Raw genomic sequence first — 6,800 nt, forward strand, 5'->3', positions numbered from 1 at the left:
GTTGGCAGGTTGAATTTCTTCAGCTGCCTCAGGAAGTACATCCTCTGCTGGGCTTTCTTAATGACGGAGGTGATGGTGGGCTCCCACTTCAGGTCCTGGGTGATGGTGGTACCCAGGAAGCGGAACGAGTCCACAGAGGTGATGGGGGTGTCAGTCAGGATGATGGGGGGGAGTGGGGCTGTGTGCTTCCTGAAGTCCACAATAATCTCCACTGTCTTCTGGGCATTCAGCACCAGGTTGTTGTGGCTGCACCAGGACACCAGACGTTCAACCTCCCTCCTGTAGGCAGACTCATCCCCGTCTGAGATGAGTCCAATAACGGTGGTGTCATCTGCAAACTTGATTAGCTTGACAGACTGGTGGGTGGAGGTGCAGCAGTTGGTGTACAGGGAGAAGAGCAGAGGAGAAAGAACACAGCCCTGAGGGGAGCCGGTGCTGATGGTCCGGGAGTCCGAGACATTCTTTCCCAGCCTCACATGCTGCTTCCTGTCCGTCAGGAAGTCAGTGATCCACCGGCAGATGGGATCAGGCACATTCATCTGGGAAAGCTTGCCTCGGAGATGGTCTGGAAGGATGGTGTTGAAGGCAGAGCTGAAGTCCACAAACAGGATCCTGGCGTAGGTTCCTGGGGAGTCCAGATGCAGCAGGATGAAGTGTAGAGCCATGTTGATGGCGGCATCTACAGACCTGTTGGCTCTGTATGCAAACTGCAGGGGGTCCAGGAGGGGGGCCGTGAGGGTCTTGAGGTAGGAGAGAACCAGGCGCTCAAATGACTTCATGACCACAGATGTCAGAGCCACAGGTCTGTAGTCATTTAGTCCAGTGATCCTAGGTTTCTTGGGGACAGGGATTATGGTAGAGGACTTGAAGCAGGCAGGCACATGACATGCCTGCAGTGAGGAGTTGAAAATGCCAGAAAACACTGGGGCCAGCTCGTTTGCACAGTGTCTGAGGGTGGCAGGAGACACACCGTCTGGGCCAGGAGCTTTTCGAGCATTCAGACTCTTAAACTGCTTCCTCACATCTGCTTCATGAATATGAAGAGTAGTGGTAGGAGGAGGTGGTGTGAAATCCTCCTTTGTGTGGGGTGAGGAGGGGGGTGTTGTAGGTGAACAGTTTGAAGGTGGTGATGGGGGGAGAGGTGGGGGAACGAGTGTCCAAAGTGTCTCTTTTGTTGGGGCCGTTGGAGGTGTGAAGGCTGCCTGATGGCTCGTCAAAACGGCAGTAAACGTCGTTAAGGGTGTTGGCCAAGAGCAAGTCATCAGTGGAGTGGGGGGTTTTAGGCTTGTAGTTGGTGATATTCCTAAAACCTTTCCACACAGAGGCTGAGATCTGCTGCTGCATCTTCTCAGAGTGCTGATGTTTAGCAACATCCACTTCTTTAGTGAACCTGTACTTGGCCTCTCTGTAGCAGTCCCTGTTTCCGCTTCTGAACACCTTTCTCTTTTCCAGCCACACCTTTTTGAGTTTAGGAGTAAACCAGGGTTTGTCATTGTTATACCTCACCCTGGTGTGTGATGGCACAATGCTGTCCTCACAGAAGTGGATATAGGAGGTGAAAGTGTCCGTAAACTCGTCCAAGCTGTTAGAAGCAGCCTTCATTGTGTCCCAGTCTGTAGACTCCAAACACGTGCGAAGCTCCTCCACAGCCTCGTTGCTCCACAGTTTTTTAGTCCTCACGACAGGTTTGGAGAGCTTCAGCCTCTGTCTGTACACGGGGATCAGGTGGTGGATCATGACGTGGTCAGAAAGTCCGAGTGAAGCGCGGGGCACCGCACGATAGGCCCCGCTGATCGTGCTGTAACAATGGTCTAATGTCCCCTCCTCTCTGGTCGGGCATTTAATATACTGCTTATATTTCGGAAGCTCATGGCTCAGATTGGCTTTGTTAAAGTCCCCAAGAGCAAAGATGAGAGAGTCCGGGAATGTCCGCTCCATGTGCAGTATCTGCTCCGTGAGTGCGCACTGAGCTGCCTGCACATCCACATCTGGCGGGATGTAAACAGCGGCCAAGATGAATGAAGCAAAGTCCCGCGGAGAAAAAACGGTTTGCAGTGAATAAAAAGGTATTCCAGAGAGGAAGAGCAGTGCTGAGCAATCACTGTTACATCTGTGCACCAGCCACTATTAATGTAGAAGCAGACACCTCCACCTGTGGTCTTACCAGAGAGAGAGGCCTGCCGGTCCGCATGCAGCAGATGAAAACCCTCCAGCTTGAGAGCGCAGTCCGGGATGTCCTCACAGAGCCATGACTCCGTAAAACATAAGACACAGGAGGAGGCTAAGTCTCTGTTCATGCTTCTCATCAGGGCCAGCTCGTCCATCTTATTCCTGAGTGAGCGTACGTTGGAAAGGAAGATCCCAGGAAGAGCAGTTCGCAGTCCACGTCTCCTCAGACGCACGAGAGCGCCGGTTCGCTTTCCTCTCCTTCAGCGTCTCACTTTCCTGATCAGAGTCTCCAGTAAATCTGCCGCAGATGTGACAAATATCGGAAGTAAATCCACAGGTGTTGTAGTCCTGTAGTTAAGAAGCTCTTCTCTGGTGTAAGAATATCCAGACGAGTGCCCAGACACAGAAGTTATGCACAAAAACAAAACAGAAGTAACGCACTGAAGCACCAGGGCATCCATACGTGGCGCCATCTTGGAGAAACTTCCTGTCATGATGTAAACACTTGGAGTCTGAGGCCAACTGGAAGTGTCTGTGAGGGTGTACCTGAATTGCACTGACTCACCTCAAGCAGGCGATGATGGCTGAACTCCTCAGAGGTGGAGGTGAGCCAGAGGAGCAGCAGGACAGCTCCTCACAGGCCTCCTTCTTGTCCCCTCAGTTTCATGGGTCAGACTTGTTTTTGTCGCCTCACGCAACAGCTTTGGGTTGTTCACCCTCCTTGGTTCACCCAAGGAGGTGGAAGAAGAATCAGGTGAGCGCCCGGACCTACCTGTGGATGGTCAGCTGATGTTCGCTCCTCACACCTTCACCCCACTCAGCTGTGATAGACAGTTAACCCCAGCAGCACAGCGTCTCAGCTGTTACTCAGTCATTGATCTTTAAAATAATTTAATTTCCCCAAATACTGACTGTATAATCTAATTCAGGATTCAGTGTGTCTGTTTGTGTGTGTGTGTGTGTGTGTGTATGTGTGTGACTTTAATAACCTGCTGCTGATGAATCTATGTGCAGGGTTTGACAGACGCTTTCAGGAAACATTTTCCTTCAATGGCGATGAAGGGCGGAGAAAACGTGGGGCGAGCGGAGAGCGTCAGCCTGAAAAGGAAGCTAAGGGGTCCTCTGAACATGCTGCTGCTAGGAAAAACCCGGAGCAGGAGTGAGGGGGAGGAGCCACTGGAGGTGGTGGAAAATGAAACCACGGTGAGACATTCAGACACCACAGTTGAAAGAGGAGCTGACCTCAAAAAATTCAGTGGATTGGAGGGAGAGGCCCCCACCCACAGGAACCTGCAGGGGGCACTGCAGAAACAGGAGGAGGTGCAGGTGGTGGAGGAGGTTCTCCTCGGAGCTCATTTGCATCAGAAGTATACAGAAGAAAGTCGAGAAACAACCAGAGCAGCAGCACGATTCAGAGGTGGAGCCTCAGTCACAGGACAAGAGAGCTAACAAGAGGGCATGGCCAAAGTTCAGGAAGTCCAGGAATTCATCATACCAGCAGAGGGAGGAGGTGCAGGGGGAGGCCCAGAAAAAGCTGCACAGGTTCTTCATCAGAGGAAGAAATAGGCGCCCACAGGAAGACATGGTGGCGGTGGGAGTGGCTCAGACGGACACTGTTCAGGAAACTGTCATAGTGGAGACTAGCGTGGAGGCGGCACAGGATCGAGCTGCAACTGGGAATCCAGGAGAACCAGCAGCAGGAGAAATGTATGAGGAGGTGAAGGAACATCGACCAGAGACCTTCCAAAGAGTTGGTGAGGTCGATGACATCACCGTGGGGAGACCACTCAAGGTTTTCAGTGACTCTGCGGACGCTGGGTCATTCCTCCATAAGAAGCTTCAGAGCTCATTCCAGACCTTCTCCTCCTCCCTTCAGGCACCGGCAAACGGTCCGTTCATTCGAATTGAGCTCTGCCCCCAGGAGAGGGAGGAGGAAGAGGAGGAGGAGTGCTGGGAGGGCAGCTCTTCCTCACCTTATCCCCACCTTATCCAGCTTATCCTCCACCTCCTCGGTTTTGACCACAGCGAGCAGCAGCTGCTTCAGATGGCTTACACGCTGGTCCGAGCTGCCGTGAATGCCGCTGTGGATCAGGTGACCAGAGAACAACAGAGCACCGCAAACTGTGTCCAGCGAGACCATGCTGAGGACGGGGAGGAGGCAGATATAGGGAGGAGGCGCTGCATACCCGAGTGAGTGTCTGCGCAGAACTTTATGTCAGGCGGAGAACAAACTGGAGCTAAAAGATGACACGAAGACGCTGACAAGCCATGATGGATCACGTGCAGAAGGAGATCAACACCTGCAGGAAGGGATCAACATCTGGAGGAGGAGATCAACAGCTGAATGATCATACAGAGTCCGTTTTTCTCTGGATCAACTAGATAAAGGTTACCTTTCTACCTGAGAGTCACAACTCAGTTCTCTCGCCACCTTAGGCTCTGCTCATGAATTATTGCTCTGTATAAAGTCACATGTTCTGCTTTTCAGTTGTAGTGATGGTTTAAATAAATATGATCTTCCTCCTCTTAGAAACTTCGCATCTCTTCTTAAAGCCACGGTTTAGAAATGATTTCTACAAGGAAAGGACAATCACAGAAAAGAGGTGTAAAAAAACCAGAGGGCGTGGCCAAAGGTCAAGACCAGCTGATGTAATGAGCTCAGGCGTAGACAGGTGAGTGTTTGAATCAGAAAGCAGACTGAGAGGAAGAAAAGGCTATTTAGAGGTCAGAGCAGCTGGAAGTGACATCACAAAAGAGCAGAGACTAATGAGCTAAACTCTGTACTGAAGGTCAAATGATGAGCTCTTTGGTTTCTTTTATGAGGACATAAACATATAACCATTCTCACCATGTGAACTCGAGGATGAATGGAGCTCCTTAAAAATGCATTTTCTCACCTCCTCTGGTCTGTGAGCAGATGAGCCATCTGTGCGAATTGGAATTGTGACATTAAAAAAAACAATAATTGCTAAAATAAATTAAATTTGTAGTTCTAAATAAATTCTAAATGCATTTAGGACGTTTTTTACTCACGTTGTCTCTTCCACGATGTTATTTCTCTCTCCAACAATGTAGGTTACAATTATTAGCATGACCAATTATGCAAATTAGGCGATGACATCATTGAGCGACTTCTAGCGACTTTTAGGACAACCAATAGCGATTTTCCTTACTGAGGAGTTGGCAACACTGCCCTTGCTGCCAGAGCGATTGTGGCTGAGACGCAGCAGAGCGGAGGTGTAAGTGCCTGGACATGTTAGCTGCATTTAACCTTCAGTTACTCTTTATATAGTTAGGTAGGAGTCAGACCATGTTTCTTTTTAGCTGAAAAACATTACACCAGGTAACCTGCAGTGTTGAAAACTTTTCCGTCGATGTTTGCTACCCTACAATCCGCCCTACTCTGTAGTAAAATCAGCAACATCTGACTGTCCTGTTGCTCCCACTGAAATGTATATAGCCTATTTAAAATCTAAAACTTAAAATTGTCCGTAACCTACTGTTGTTACCACTGTCCTGTTTGAAATGGATACTAACTAGCTAACTGACTGAATGCCCATTAGCCTTATAACTCCTGTTGTGTGTGTGTGTGTGTGTGTGTGTGTGTGTGTGTGTGTGTGTGTGTGTGTGTGTACAGAGCGACAGCCAGGTTCATAATGGATATAAGGAAGTTTATTCAAAAAAGGAGCCACATTCAGGTAAAAGTGTAAAATCAAATGATCTGTCTCTCAAGAATAATGTTGGATCAGTCTCAAAAAGTGCAGGATCTAGGACTGAGCAGCTCCCTCTGCAGCTGGATCCTTAGCTTCCTGTCTGACAGACGCCAAGTGGTCAGACTGGGCAGCATCACCTCATCCCCCGTCACACTGAACACTGGTGCTCCACAGGGGTGTGTACTGAGCCCTCTCCTGTACTCACTCTACACCTACGACTGCACAGCCACTAACAGCTCCAACATCATTGTGAAGTTTGCGGACGACACTACAGTGGTGGGTCTTATCACCAACGGTGATGAGACGGCTTACAGGGAGGAGGTCAGCGCCCTGACCCACTGGTGTCAAGACAACCATCTCACCCTCAACGTCGCAAAGACAAAGGAGTTGATAGTGGACTTCCGGAGGTGCAGAGAAGTACACACCCCCATCACCATCAATGGCGCTGCTGTGGAGAGAGTGAGCAGCTTCTGGTTCCTTGGTGTACATCTGGCTGAGGATCTTACGTGGTCAGTACACACAAACAAAACAGTGAAGAAGGCGCAGCAGCGCCTCTTCTTTCTCAGGAGACTGAAAAGATTCGGCATGAGCCCCCGCATCCTCAGGACCTTCTATCACTGTGCCATTGAGAGCATCCTCACTGGATGCATCACCACCTGGTATGGCAACAGCACCGCCTACAACTGCAAAGCTCTCCAGCGAGTAGTGCGGTGCTCTGAACGGATAATTGGAGGTGAGCTTCCCTCCCTCCAAGACATCTACAGGAAGCGGTGCCTGAGGAAAGCGGGGAGGATCATCAAGGACTCCAGTCACCCCAGCCATAAACTGTTCAGACTACTTCCATCAGGAAGGAGGTTCTGCAGCATCCGGTCCCGTACCAGCAGACTGAGAGACAGCTTCTTCCATCAGGCCATCAGA

The sequence above is a fragment of the Copadichromis virginalis genome, linkage group LG15 (genome assembly GCF_057382275.1).
Source record: "Copadichromis virginalis isolate Kocher_CV1m ecotype Utaka linkage group LG15, C_Virginalis_male_GT1.1, whole genome shotgun sequence".
NCBI classification, from domain to species: domain Eukaryota; kingdom Metazoa; phylum Chordata; class Actinopteri; order Cichliformes; family Cichlidae; genus Copadichromis; species Copadichromis virginalis.